At 37.3% G+C, this 16,218-nt stretch overlaps 1 protein-coding gene across 5 annotated transcripts in view; it reads left to right on the plus strand.

Annotated features, from left to right (window-relative positions):
- The window catches only part of LOC115219741 (histamine H2 receptor-like), a 192,131-nt gene that overhangs the window by 55,341 nt on the left and 120,572 nt on the right, over nucleotides 1-16,218 (plus strand). For all 5 annotated transcript variants that reach the window (XM_029789967.2, XM_029789968.2, XM_036509797.1 and 2 more), the window contains exon 2: nucleotides 10,521-10,563. The gene's annotated coding sequence lies outside the window, so the exon portion shown is untranslated. The remainder of the gene's footprint in view (nucleotides 1-10,520; nucleotides 10,564-16,218) is intronic.

Here is a 16,218-nt window from a genome sequence, read left to right on the forward strand (position 1 = left end):
TCTTTTGATCAGTATTATAATCATGTTATTTTATTGTTGTAGTTGTTGCTGTTGTTTAACCCGGGGTCAGGTTTGATTGAGTGAGTCTATGATCAATATTAAGGTTATCTTGAAGGCGGCGAGATGGCAGAAACGTTAGCACACCGGGCAAAAGGCGTAGCTGCATTTTGTCTATCTTATGTTCTGTGTTCAAATTCTGCCAAGGCTGACTTTGCCTTTCATCCTTTCAGGGTCGATAAATTAAGTACCAGTTGCATACTGGGATCAATCTAAATGACTGGCCCCCTGTCACAAAGATTTCGGGCCTTGTACATAGAGCAGAAAAGAATATTAAGGTTGTCTTAAGGTGGTGGGCTGGTAGAAACATTAACACACCGGGCGAAAGGCTTAGCGGTATTTTGTCTGTCTTTATGTTCTGAGTTCAAATTCCGCCAAAGTTGAGTTTGTTTTTTATCGTTTCATTGGTCAATAAAACATCTCCCAGTTGGGTACTGTGGTGGGGGTGATGTAATTGACTGCCTCCCCTCCTCTTGAATTGCTGGCCTTGTGCTAAAATTTGAACTCAGTGTCATGATTATCTCATGTTGCCATTGTTTAACCCCAGGTCATCTTTGGTCCAGCAGACCTATGATGAAAGGCATTCCAGCTGTGAACATCCTGTCGTTTTTTCCTTTTGCCTACCATATTATTCTGCATTTATTTTTGTTTCAGTCATTAGACTGTGGCCATGCTGGGGCAATGCTTTGAAGAATTCTTGGTCGAATAAATCAACGCCAGTTCTTCTTTGTGTTAAGCCCGGTCCTTTTTCTGCCAGTCTCTTTTGCTGAACCACTAAGTTACAGGTATGCCAACAAAACCAACACCAAACTGGAGAGCTGCACCAGGTTCCAGTCTGATGAGTGTATGCTCACGCACATGTGTGTCCGTGTGTCTGTGTGTGAGTGATGCTGCTGATGAAGATGGTGGTTGCAGTGGTGATGGTGGTGGTGGATGAAGATGATGAAAGATAGGGGTTAGGATAATCAACCTATTTATCTTGCGTTCAAAAGTAGGTGTCACTATGAAGAGATGATCAATAGTATTGATGGTGTTGCTAGGCCATTATTTATCAATACGTTTGATTAGTTTGTAAACTGGTCTGTTTGTTAAGATGTTAAGATATCACGCATTTAATATCACAGACAATCGACGTGTGTGGCGGTGTGTATGTGTGGAGGTGTGTGTAAAGATATGTGTGTGTATGTGTATTTGCGAGTAAAGTGTTTATATTGGGTGTTTGTATATGTGTATTATTGTATTTGCTTATGTTTTTCTGTGTATGCATAGATGAGTATGTATGGGCGTGTATATGTTTGTGTAAATATGTTAGTATGTGTGAGTATGTGTATGTGTGTATGAAAATGCATGTATGTCTGAGTGTGTGTGTATGTGAGGAGTTTTGCAAGTGTAGCGTAAATACAGTGTTTATTGTCATGGCACTCCGTTGGTTACGACGTCGAGGGTTCCAGTTGATCCGATCAATGGAACAGCCTGCTCGTGAAATTAAGTTGCAAGTGGCTGAGCACTCCACAGACATGTGTATCCTTAATGGAGTTCTCAGGGAGATTCAGCATGACACAGAGTGTGACAAGGCTGACCCCTTTGAAATACAGGTATAACAGAAACAGGAAGAAAGAGTGAGAGAAAGTTGAGGTGAAAGAGTTCAGCATGGTTCGCCACCACCCCCTGCCAGATTCTGGTGGAGCTTTAGGTGTTTTCGCTCAATAAACACTCACAACGCCCAGTCTGGGGATCGAAACTGCGATCCTACGACCACGCGTCTGCTGCCATAACTACTGGGCCATTGTGCCACCATGTAAGTACAGTGTTTATATATACACATGTATTGATGTATGCACACATGAGTGTATATTTATGCATGAGCGCTAATGTGTGTATGTGATATATATCTTTTGTTTTTCACTTGTTTCAATCATTAGGCAGTGGCCATGCTGGGGCACTGCCTTCAAGAACTGTAGTCAAACGAATCAACCCCACTACAGTACATTTTCTTTAAAGCTTGTTACTTATTCTATCAGACCCTTTTGGCCAACCACTAAGTGACAGGGATGTCATCATTGCCAACATTGGTTGTCAAGCAGTGGTGCAGGACACACACACGCATGCACACACACACGCACACACACACACACACACACACACACACACACACACATGCATGCACTTATATTCATTTCTTGGAAACGATAAATTACTGAGTATTCTTTAATACAGTGGTTCCAAAACTTTTTCAGGCTGCCACCCCCTTGACACCCAGGCCACATTCTTACTACCCCCACCCCAACTAACCCTCACAAACATAGACCTCTTTCTGAAGCAAATTCAAAGCAACTGTATTTCACAAATAAAACGTAACCTAATCAGCCCTTTATTATTTTGTTTTTACGTGAATCGCACCCCCATTATTACCTCAATTTTTACAGGAATCGCTACCCCATTATCGCCCCACTTATCTTCAATGCCCCCTTGGAACTTTCCACTGCCCCTGGGGGGTAACACCACCCACTTTGGGAATCACTGTTTTAATACTTTATAACTGAACGAACCCTTTTTCCAGTCGCAGGGGTTACTCATTTCTGATCCTCAGCTGGTAATCTGAGCTTGTATGCTGTGTGGTAAGTAGCTTGCTTACGAACCACATGGTTCCAGGTTCAGTCCCACTGCCTTGCACCTTGGGCAAGTGTCTTCTGCTATAGCCTCGGGCCAACCAATGCCTTGTGCGTGGATTTGGTAGACAGAAACTTAAAAAGAAGCCCGTCGTATATATAAATATATATATATATATATATGTATGTGTGTGTGTATGTCTGTGTGTCTGTGTTTGTCTCCCCAACATTGCTTGACAACCGATGCTGGAGTGTTTACGTCCCCGTAACTTAGCAGTTCGGCAAAAGAGACTGATAGAATAAGTATTAGGCTTACGAAGAATAAGTCGAGGTGGTGCTCCAGCATGGCCGCAGTCAAATGACTGAAACAAGTAAAAGAGTAAAGTAACCCTGAATACTTGAAAAAGCAGCCGTTCAGTTATAAAGTATCAAAAAATACTCTACACTTGTATTGAGTCCTCTAATTTATTGCTTCTGAGAAATGAATGTGTGTGTGTGTGTGTGTGCTCACCTCTGCATATATGTCTGTGTTTGTCACATGCTCCTCCATTGCTTGATGTCTGGTGTTAGTTTGTTTATGTCCCTGTAACTCCGCAGTTTGGTGAAAGGACGTGTTAGAGTAAATATTAATCTTTAAGAAATAAGTGCTAAGGGAGTGTGTGTGTGTGTGCTTGAGTGTGTGTTGTGCATGTATGTGTATGCGTGAGTGTATGTGTGTGTATGGGAGTATGTGTGCTTGTGCATGTGTGTGTGTTTGTGTGTGAATGTGTCTGTTTGTGCACGTGATTATGTGTGTCTATGTGCATGTGTCTGTGTGTGTGTGTGATTATTTGTGTGTATGTGTCTGTGAGAGAGTGTGTGTGTATGTGTGTATGTGTGTGTGTTTGTGTGTATCTTTGTGTGTGAATGTGTCTATGTTTGCACATGTGTGTGAATGTGCATGTGTCTGCATGAGAGAGAGAGAGTGTGTGTGACTGTGTGAGTATGTTTGTGTGTGTCTGTGTGTGTTTCTGAGTATGTTTGTGTGTGTATGTGTGTTTGTGTGTGTGTGTGTGACTGTGAGTATGTTTATGTTGTGTGTGTGTCTGTGTGAGTATGTTTATGTGTGTGTGCGTATGTTTTCTTGTCTTGGCATCATGTGATGGTCCTCAACAAGTGCTCCTATCACACAAGCATTGCCCTTTGTTTCTGGTCCTCCATGAAAAGCATATCAGGACAACTTGTTGCAGATCCTGTATACTGGTGGCAATCTTGGAATTTTTTATACGATGCGGTGGCATCCCTCTCCACTGATTACAATACTTTCAACACCAAAGTTTGGTACGTGACCTTCCGGGATTTTCTAGATGTATATCACTGCATTTCACTGCCACCATCATTTTAGGAAATAGAATCTCAACATTTCGAACCTCTCCCAAAAGCTGACTTGTAACAGTGAGACAACCATCTTTGCATAACTTCACTGGAATGCTTCAAGTTCCGTCGTTAATATTGCACTGTGTGGTGGCCATAGTTGGGAGCGGTTTCCTGAGAAACAGAGTACATAGGCCTTCCAGGGGATCATCATGGTTTCCTATCTTCTTGTTTCTGGAAGTTCTAAGTTTCCATCCAACCAGCCGTCTTCATTTTATTTTTAATTTAGTGATACTGTTAGTAAATGCAGTGAGCTGGCAGAAACGTTAGCACGCCGGGCGAAATGCTTAGCGGTATTTCATCTGCCAATACGTTCTGAATTCAAATTCCGCCGAGGTTGACTTTGCCTTTCATCCTTTTGGAGTCAATTAAATAAGTACCAGTTACGCACTGGGGTTGATGTAATTGACTTAATCCCTTTGTCTGTCCATATTTGTCTCCTTTATGTTTAGCCCCTTGTGGGCAATAAAGAAATAAATTTAATAATACTTAATTCATCGGCCCCGAAAGAATGAAAGGCAAAGTTGACCTGAGCAGAATTTGAACTCAGAACATAAAGACAGATGAAGTACCACTTAGCATTTCGCCCGGCGTGCTAAAGTGTCTGCCAGCCCGCAGCCTGAATACTGTTGATGATTGTGATAATAATGGTGGAGGTGATGGCGTTGATGATGATGATGATGATGACGACGATGATGATGGTGATGATGATTATGATGATGATGATGATGATGATGACGATGACGATGACGGTGATGATGGACGAAGAGATTGTGACAGAAATATGCTGACATTTTGAAGTGGTGGTGGTGATGATGATGATGATGATGATGATGATGATGATAATATTGATGGTGATAGTGGTGGTGGTGATGACAAGGGCAATGATGCTAATGATGATGACAGTGATAACTAAATGAATTCTTTTTGCTGACGAACATCCCCAGTAGGTGTCTCTGATTCTCATTTTGATGTTTTATTCTTCTTAAAAGCAGTTTTGCTTCTCTGACTGTTTTGTCATCACTGGACAGTGGTCAATATGTTTATAAAATGATGTCCCCCCCCCCCTACCCTACCCCCCCCCCTGCATTTCATGCACCAGCTATAACTATTGTTATTAATTGGTTTTCAGCCATTGTAAATGTAAAACTAATCATTAATTGATCTGGTGGTTTGTTTATACACAAACATTCATACATGTATATATATATATGTATATATATATATATATATATATATATATTATATATATATATATTTACTTATTTATTTATTTATTTATTTATGTTTTATATATATATGTATGAATGTCTGTATGTATTTTTATATACATGTATATATATTATATATATATATATATATATATATATACATACATACATACATACATGTATATATATATATGTATATATATATATATATATATATATATATATATATATATATATATACATACATACATACATGTATATATATATATATACATACATACATACATGTATATATATATATATATATATATATATATATATATATATATATATACACACACACATATATATATGTGTGTGTGCATGTACTTTTGCAAGTAATGACTCACTCCATTGCTATTGTCCGTTGCACAAATGTTTCACGAGGTGACAAAAGAATTCTTTCTTTTGTTCCCTGGTCGTGTGCATGCACATGCCAAACGTGGAGTGGAGTGAGTCGACTACAAATGATTCAATAAATCTTCTATATACACTAAGTTCACACATACACGCAAACACGTGTGTGTGTGTCTATATATATACGCATATATATGTGTATATATATATATATATATATATATATATATACGATTAGAGGTTGTGTTGACCTCATGAAGGGATGGTTTCATCCAAAAGAATAATAGTGCAATACCTATATATATATATATATATATATATATCTATCTATCTATATATGTATTATATGTGTGTGTATGTGTGTGTGTGTATACATACATATATATATAGCATGTTATCTCCTTTGTATGCCCACACCTTGAATACTGCTGCCTCTTGTGGTCCCCCCATACAAAACAAATTGTCTTGAATATTAAATCACCCCAGAGGGCATGCACTAAAAGAAATTAAGGGCCTGACTGATCTCAATTACTGGGACCTTCTTAAAACCTTGAAACTCTCCTCTCACCAGCTCCGCTGGTAGTGGTACATCATTTGGTACTCTTAATTCCTCCATGTTATAATTAGTTATGTTTAGTGTACCAATTCTACCATGTTACCCTTCATGGATGCAAACGTACAGACATGGCGTCTGTTGTTTAAGAATCTCATTTCGAAGCATTTTCATTTCATTTCGTCGCCACTCCACGGTGCCTACTTTGGTTTTGTATTGTCCACCATAGACGTAGACTGACCAACACCTTGATAGTAGAAGGAGGTCAACAGAAATGGTGCTGAAGCCCACTGTGTGCATGGATGTGTGGTTGAGATGGTTGCTTCCCAACAACGGAAACTTGGGTTCAAGCTGACCAAACCCTTGTGAGTATATCTGCTGGATGTATACAGAAGGAAGACCATTGTTGTACATGTACATGTGTGTGTGCATGCGTGTGTGTATGTGTGTGTCTCTGTGCATGTGTGTTTGTGTGCATGGTTGTGTGTTTGTGCATGTGTGCGTGTCTGTGTTTGTTTGTGTGTGAACGCATGTGTGTATTTGTGTGCTTGTGCGTGGGTGTGTGTTTGTTCATGTGTATGTGTTCGCGTGTGTGTGTGCATTCGTGTGTGTGTGCTTATGCATGCATGTGTGTGTGTTTGTTCGTGCATGTGTGCATGTGTTTGTGCATGTGTGCGTGGCTGTGTGTGTTAGTGTTTGTGCTGGTCTCTCACCACCGTTTGACAACCAGTGTTAGTTTGTTTATGTCCCTGTAACTTATTGGTTCATCAAAAGAGAGCGAAAAGATAAGCACCAGGCATTGATAGATAATTTCCAGGGTCACTTTGTTTACCTGGACCCTTCAGTGAGCCTGTATGACATGTATGTATACATATATATATTTGTACCTACAGTTAGATAAATAGATAGATAAACTAGATAAACATCACAGTCTTCCACACAGTTTCCTTCTACTAAATTCCCTTCCATGGCATTGATTGGGCTGAGGCTGCTATTTGTACCTCCCAACAACACAGCCACGCCTCTGCCTATGTTATTGTATATATAAAGAAAATGAAATAAAACAATAAAATTAATAACATTCTTGTTAAAATTCTTGTTAAAATTGCGCAGTATGTGAGGGGAGGGGGAGTGAAAGGGGGAGATAATCTTGTCCTCCGAAACGATGGAGGTGGTGGTGGGGGGGGGAGAACAGGAAGTGGGAGTGATAGTGTGAGGGATTGGTACATTTGAAATTACTATGCAACATGTAGAGATATTCACTGAAGTATGTTTAAAGTAGCTGGGAGTTCCACCACCATCACCACCACCACCTCCACCACCACCACGGTTGCTATCACTACTGCAGCCGCCACCACCAGTAATGCAGTCAAGGCTATCACCAACATAGTCATCATGATTGACCCAGGAAACAAAAAGAAAAACCAATCCCATTTGAAACTGGTGATTTCAGGAAACCATTTTGGTGGTGGTGGGGGAGGAAGGAATGACAAAAATATTAGGTCAAGTTTATAGTTGAGTTGTGCCCTTTCACAATGTTCCATTTCTCACTTCAGCTGATGTTGATTAAACCGTCACACACACAGGCACTCATATATATGCGTGCATACACACACACATATGCATGAACACATACAGAGACACACACACATGAACATCCATACATATCCAGTTATAGATCTATTTACCCCCAGGTATGCATATATGTGTGTGTCTGTATGTGCATGTATATGCATGCGTGGCCGATGCTAGTACCACCTGACTGGCCCTCGTGCTTGTGGCACATAAAAGGCACCCACTACACTCTCGGAGTGGTTGGCGTTAGGAAGGACATCCAGCTGTAGAAACATTGCCAGATCGGATTGGAGACTGGTGCAGCTTCCTGGCTTGCCAGCTCTCAGTCAAACTGTCCAACCCATGCCAGCATGGAAAGTGGACGTTAAACGATGATGATGATGACACATTTATATATGTATATGTAGGCATAGGAGTGTGAGTGGATTTGGGAGACAGAAACTGAAAGAAGCCCATCATATATATGTGTTTGTATATATATATATATATATATACACACACACACATATATATATATGTATGTGTGTGTGAATATGTTAGTGTGTCTGTGTTTGTCCCCCCAACATCACGTGACAACCGATGTTGGTGGGTTTACGTCCCCGTAACTTAGCGGTTTGGCAAAAGAGACTGATAGAATAAGTATTAGACTTACGAAGAATAAGTCCTGGGGTCGATTTGCTTGACTACAGGCGGTGCTCCAGCATGACCGCAGTCAAATGACTGAAACAAGTAAAAGAGTAAAGAGAGTAAAGAGTATATATATATCTCCTACATACACATGGATTACACTGGACTCTTCTGTTGATGAGAAATCGCTCCAATACGGCGTTTGAACCTTTTGAACTTTTCTGAACTTATTTTGTACTTTCTGCTTTTTCCTATTGTCGTTTCTCTCAATCTGCACATTAGCTACAAACCTTTTTATTTTCTCTCTCTACTCATTTCTGTATTCCTTTCTGTTGAAGAGCATAGGCTCGAAACATAAAAGACTTACTCACTTCACGAGCTTTAAACTAATACATCTGTTTGTTATTTACACAGCCATCTTCGTCTTTTGTTTTATTTTTTTGTAAATTCCAACTATATATACACACACATTTGTGTATCTGTGCTGTGTATATATTGCATATTTCTCTTTGTATATATATAAATATCTATATCAAGGCTTTTGGTTTTTTTTTAATGATCTGCTGACAAATGTCACGTAAACATGAAAGGAGTCCAGACCCGTAACAGTTCAGGTGTGTGTTTGTGTGTGATATACTATGTTTATATGTGTGTGTGTGTGTTTGTGTGCATGTGTGTATGTGTGTGTATATGTTTGTGTGGCTGTATTTGTTTCCCCAACATTGCTTGGCAACCAATGCTGGTGTGTTTACGTCCCTGTAACTTAGTGGTTCAGCAAAAGAAACCTATAGAATAAGTACTAAGACACGTTATATTTCACAAGCAAAACACAATGCTTCGAGTGAACTACAATACTCTCATATATATATATATATATATATATCCTATATATATATATATATATAGGAGAGTATATATATACATTTTTATTATTGTTTTGCAATTTACTTAATCATCGGTGGATTATTGTTATTTTATCTTTAATATTTCTATTAAATGTAATTTTGTAGATGGTGTAATATAATTGTTCAGTTTGAATTGATAAACGGTGTTTTTTTCTAATTTGTATATATATATTATATTTTGTGAAATTTGATTTAGTATTTCTAAATTGAATTTTTCCCTGTAAGTTAGGAATAATATTCCCTCAAATAATTATTATTATATATATATATATAGTTTGTAAAAAACAAATCTGAAAGAAAAAGCACACTCTCAGATGTAGAGCAGAATATATTATATTAAAAATAGGGAGGCTCGCCCCCTATTTTTACGAGGTCTTGAGCCAACAAGTTTTGAAATCTGATGATACACCATAAAGGTAAACCCTTTATGGATGCGAAACTTAAGGTAATCCCATAAACTAGTGTCCCCATTTTTAATATACATATGTATATATATATATTTAATTTTATTAATTAGGGAATAAAAATTCCGGCATAACAGGGGTTCAAATTATTCTGACTGAGGAAATATATATTTTCATTTAGAGATTGTAGGCCCCTTTAAAAAATTAAAATATAGTTTTTAGTATCAAACTATGATAAGGTGATACAGGGGCCTGATGATTGGGGTTACATTTTAAGAAAGGTTCCGGCAAAACACGGCGTGGTTAAGGAACCGGGAAATGTACCCCATGAAACATGTGTAGCCAAGTTATAAAGCAGTAAGTATTTAAATTAAAATTCTTTTTTATATGGTGAGATGAAGGGGCCTACTATCTCTAAATGAATATATATATATATATGTATATATATATACACACACCCACAAATACACTCACACACACATACATGTATACATACATGCATTCATATATATATATATATACACACACACACTTGCATAATTTTGCTCCAATCAGTCACTTATTTTTCTGTGTTTCACCTGTTGAGGCACTCAGAGGTGAAACTCAGAGTAGCAGGAAACTGACCAGAGTTAAATAGAATATATCATTGACCTCTACACTGGTATTGAGTACACTTTTTCTGTTTGTTAATGCTAAACTATTATATATTGAGAACAACATGGTAGTCAGACTGTTGGATGATATATATATATTTTTATTTTCATTTTTAGTGTGTTCTTCTGTTATCGGATTTATCAAAAGAAGTGGTTTAAGGTAAGTTTGCTTTGCCTTTTTATCTAAAATTGAAACTGATGATGTTTAACAGAGAGAGAGAGAGGGGGTGGTGGAGAGAAACAAATTAGAAAGGAAGGTGCAGAGGTGAGGAGAAGTGGGAAATAGTGAAGAGAGAGAAGAGAAAAGAAAGTTGGAGTTTGTTTTGAGGGTTTGTGAAGGAAGGGGAAAAAAAGAAAAAAATATTTGCGAGGAGGGGGTGAGGGGGTAAATGAGGCATGGCTTTTGTATCAGTGGGGTCAGACTTGTTTGATTAGAATTCAATATGTTGTTCTTTTTTTTTCCAATTAGTGGTCTTTTGATTGGGGGAGAAAAGGAATTTTTGTATACCAGTGGTCAAACTTCTTAAGTGGGAAACCAGAAAAGCTGTTTTTGGATTTTCTCCAGTAAGAATTATGATTACATTTCAAGGCCTTGTTTTGAATTCTTTTGTATTCATTAATATAAGGGAGGGGGGGGGAAGAATGGTTGCATGGATGTGGTCAGATTTTTTTTTTACTTAAAATTCCAGATGTTTTTGATTGAGCCTGTGTATGGCTATGTTTTTGAAAGAGTAATCTTTGAGTAAGTATAGTTACGATTTTTTAAAGACTACCTGAAAAATGTTTTAGTGTGGGAAATTGTTTCTCAATTACAAATTATCTCCACTGACCACTGACTGATCTATATCTTAATTTTTCTTTTTTCTTTATTCCCTTTATTCCCATCTTCGGGTAGGGGGTGGGGGGTTATTTTTTTTATTTTGTTATTTTTACTAATCTTCTCTCTCCTTTCTCTTTCATTTTTTTCTTTCTCTCCTCTTTTTTCTCTTTCTTTCATTCCTCTCTTCCTGTTTTCGATTTGACCTTACTAATACACTCCCTATTTCTAGGTCACTTTAAATATAAACCTTTGACTCTGCAACACTGTATATAAATTCCCTACTGGGAATGACCAAATTTAAAAATCTGCTGGACCTCACTGATAAGGGATTCTTACATTGCTTATAAACTCTATATTTGGAAGGACTCATATTAAACTCTGTGGGACTTTTGGACTTTACTCAAAGGATATTGGAATATTGCATATATACCATTTTGCCTATAAAACGGATTTACAAATTCAATACCCATACATATTGATTGATTGATTGATTCTAGTTTCAGCTCACGAGCTGTGGCCATGCTGGAGTACCGCCATGAACACATATCTTGCATCTATTTTCTTTCCTCCACCTCACTCTCCATTTTGTATCACATCTAAACTAACTATGACTTGACTATCCTCTCACACCGTCTCCGATGAAGGGATATTATTATTAATTAATATCCTTGAAACAGCTGTAAGACCATCTATCTATAAATGTTCTAATATCTATACAGCCTTGGTTTTTTTATCTTTTTACGCAAAAAATTCTTATATATATATATTAGTCGCTATGATAGATCGTTAGCCACTACACACATTTTTTTTTCTCCATGTTTTTTCCGTGTCCCTTTCTGTAGAAGAGCATAGGCTCGAAACATAAAAGACTTTTTCTGTTCCTGAGCGTTATACTAATACATCTGTTTGTTTTGTACACCACCTGTCTTCGTCTTTTGTTTTTTTTCGTAAACTCTCCCATATATATATATATATATATATATATATATATATATATACATAGAGAGAGAGAAGATTTGATAATTTAAAGGCCTGAAAGGGACAGGCTTGTGTTAGAGGCATGAAAGTCACATGGAGTGAAATCTAACTGTTTTAGATAATACATGGAACTCCTGAATGTGTTGAGTGCCCTTTTTTTATGCTTATACACTCTCTTGTGTGTATGTGTGTATATATCTATCTATATATATATATGTTTATATATATATACACACACACATGCATATATACATACATCTATATATATGCATATGTATATATATGTATACACACATTAAAATTTGTAGGAAACATTATTGAAGCTCTTTTATTCTCAGTTGTCAATTTGGTTAATTGCCAGTCAATGACTACCAGCATAAGCTAAAACAAGGAAGAAAATAAAGAAAAAAAACAGAAATAAAAACAAAAATTATAAAATCTTACCCAACCATATCAATGTAAACCTGCTGTAATTTATCATTTATAAATCTCTTTATTATTTCTGTGTAAATGAATCTATCGGCCCAAACTGTACTGAAGCATTAACACTCATCTTAAAATGCTCTCTGTAATTCAAACCAATTGGATTGACCTCATTTCTCTGTAAGCAGCAGAATGTGAGGAAGCTAGTTCTGGGTTAGGAATTTAGCAATGAGGGGATTGAAGATGATCTTGGGGAAATTTCAAACCTGGGTTCTCATTCCTAAGATTATTTTTTGATGTTATTATTATTATTTTTCCTTCTTTCTTCAAATTTTCCTCTGTTTCTTGCCGAGTGTTTTCCATACAGCTAGGGCAGAGAAGCTCATTGTATGCATTCCCAGATTACACATGCAAATTCACAGGTAAAATATGTATTTAAAAAATTAATAAATAAATAAATTCATGAATGGATGTTGTTTTCACAGCGATAATGCTCTTCTCAGTACATGAGCCGTTCTAGTTAATACAATTTTTTGCACTTCCTGTAGGGATGGTAAGCCTGGAATCATTTTCAAATAGGTTTCAGTACCTTTTTTTTTATCTTTCCTAGAGATCCTACAATCACTGGAACCGTTGGCCTTGAGATGCCACTTGTTTTTCAATTTCTATAAGCAGGTCTTTATATTTACTAATCTTGTCAAATTCTTTCGCCGCTATATTGTGATCGCAAGGGATACTTATGTCAATTAATAAACACATTCTTTTTTGTGTGATCTTTTATAACAATATCTGGTTTATTAGCTTTTATAGTTTTGTCGGTATGTACAGGGAAGTCCCATAGAATCGACAGATTTTCTCCCTCAGTCACAGCTTCAGGTTGGTGTTTATACCATTTGTCAGCGGTTTTGATTTTATAATGCTGACATATTGTTCAGTGTAAATACTGGTCGACTCTGTCATGTCTTGCTTTATATTCTACAGATGCTAAAACTCGACACCTGGAGATTAGGTGGTCTATAGTTTTAATCTCATCGTTAGAGAATCGGCATTTTGGGTCAGCTCCATTTTTCATCACATTGGCTTGGTAGTTCTGGGTTAATAAGCTTTGGTCTTGAGCTGCTAATATGAAACTTCACTCTCCGCTTTTAGCCCTGGCTTCGTAACCATTGATGTGTGTGGTTCTGGTCGACATCAGCTTGTTTGCTACGGGCCACATACTAGCATGCAGAGGTTTCTGTTCCCACTGCTAGCTAATTTTCATGAGCTTGTCTTTGCAATTAATTTTATTTTCTTTGCAGCAGCAGTTGGCGCATTTCCTTCAGCCTGATCAATCTGGTGGGTATCTAAGAGATCAGTAGTGAATTTTTTGCTCTCTTTCAGAATAGAGTGAGGTCTTTTCAATCTTTCATGTTTTTCAACAAGTTTTAGCATCCAATCGTTGGTTGCTTCAAGGTATTTGGCCAGTCCAATTGTGGTGGTTTTGTATGTAAGTTCAAGCTGGATCAAACCTCGACCTCCCTGAGCTCTGGGAAGGTAAAGATGATCCATGTCTGCCTTTCGATGGTGTATCTTATTACAAGTCAGTAGCTTGCGGATTTTCCTGTCAATTTTCATTATTTCACTAGTATTCCAGTTAAGCACATTGAAGCTATAAAGGACAACTGGTACTGCTAAGGAATTTATATGCCTAAAACATTATTATATACATTCAGCTCAGACTTCAGGACTGCTCGGACCTTCTATAACATTCCTTCCTAACCTTCTCTTTCATGCTTGCATGCTGGATACCAGAGCCTTCATTTATTCCTAGGTATTTATAGTTTGTTCCTGCTCAAGTTCCTTTATATACTATTCGACATCTAATTCAATTGAACTAGACTTTACCAATTTCCCTTTCTTAAAAGTGGCTTTGGCACACTTTTCAAGGCCAAACTCCATCCCGATATCATCACTGAATCCTTTCACAGTATGTAAGAATCCTTCAAGCTCTTCATCATCTTTGCCATATAGTTTTAAATCATCCATATAAAATAGATGGCTTATTTTCCTGTTGTCAACTTTGTAGCCATATCCTGTTCTATTCAGTTCACTTGAGAGTGATATTAGTGCTACGCAGAATATTAGTGGTGAAAGTGAGTCACCTTGGAAAATTCCACAGTTTATGCTAATGTTGTTTGAGTGCAATACTCCATTAGAATGATATAATTGGAGCTTCGTGTTCCATAGTGACATATTTGTACTTTAAAAAATCTGAAATCACAGGAGAAATTTTGAAAATGTCCAGCGATTTCAGAATCTACGAATGTGGTATGCTGTCAAAGGCTTTTTTATAATCAATCCATGAAGAGCTGAGATTTCTGCGCTTGTTATGGCAGTCCTCAAGGATCATGCGATTAATTAGGAGCTGATCTTTGCATCCGTATGAGCCTCGTCTGCATCCTTTTTGTTCAGTGGGAAAGAGGTTATTCTCTTCCATAAACGTATATGTTTTCTCTACTAGAATAGATGTCAAAATTTTATTGGTAGTAGATAAACATGTTATAGGCCGGTAGTTTTTTGGGTCTTTCATTTTGTTAATTTTGGGGAGGAGGTTATTAATACCATTTGCCATCCAATGTGGTGTTTTTTCCGGGTCTTTCATAATACTATTAAATAGTATTACTAACATTTTGTGTGCGGACGAGAGTGATGAGAGCCAGAAATTTGGTACTCTATCAATACCAGGGGATTACTGCCCTCATTAGGTCGGCGATTGAGATGTCTTCCCATACCTGTACTTGTAGATTTTTGTAATCATCTTGGGTGCGTTTGATCCTCTCTGCATTTTCATTGTATGGTTTCTCATCACTACCAGATCCCCTTCCAAAAGTTTTTCAACTTCTTCCATTAGGGGTGGATTTTCATGGTTATTTTTTCTTTCCCTATTTCCCCTGTAAAATGATTGGCATTGGATTTGAACGTCTTATTTTGTTTGTAGAATTTGATTCTTTTCTCAAATCTGCGTATTCTCTGAGCTTTTGCCAGAACTTTTTGTTTAAGTGTTTATTTCGCTGACGTTAGTTCTTCTCTTGTTGAGTGTCCATATTTCTCACAATCTTCCTGCCTTTACTTGATCTTACGTCATTTCCAGAGATTTGCTCAGTTAATATTGATACCTCCCTTCACAATGATTCAATTTCAGTTTCAATTCTACCCCTCCAGTTTGATTTTCTTTTCGAATTTGGTATTGTTGGCTTTTTCGGTATTAAATAGCGTCTTTCGATTACCTTAGCGACAGAGTAAATAATTTCATTTAATTTATTAAGATCGGGTTTTAGTTGTTGTATGATTTCCTGTGTAACGCAGTTGCCAATTTATATTTGTGTTTTATGTTGGTGTGCATTTGAGAGTTTATGGAGTATATATTACTTCTTTATGTTCTTCCTAGTTCCATTTAGTTCCTTTACATTTTTGATTTTCTGGTCGTTGTGGTGAGGAACTTTGGGGGCTTAATTTGGGACAAATCCCGTTTAAGGGACCTTTCAGGTTCGTATTCGGGGAAGATATTCTGCTATTTGAAAATTTTTCACCATCAGGCTGACAGTTTCCTGACGG

Source organism: Octopus sinensis, linkage group LG15 (genome assembly GCF_006345805.1).
Source record: "Octopus sinensis linkage group LG15, ASM634580v1, whole genome shotgun sequence".
Classification (NCBI taxonomy): Eukaryota; Metazoa; Mollusca; class Cephalopoda; order Octopoda; family Octopodidae; genus Octopus; species Octopus sinensis.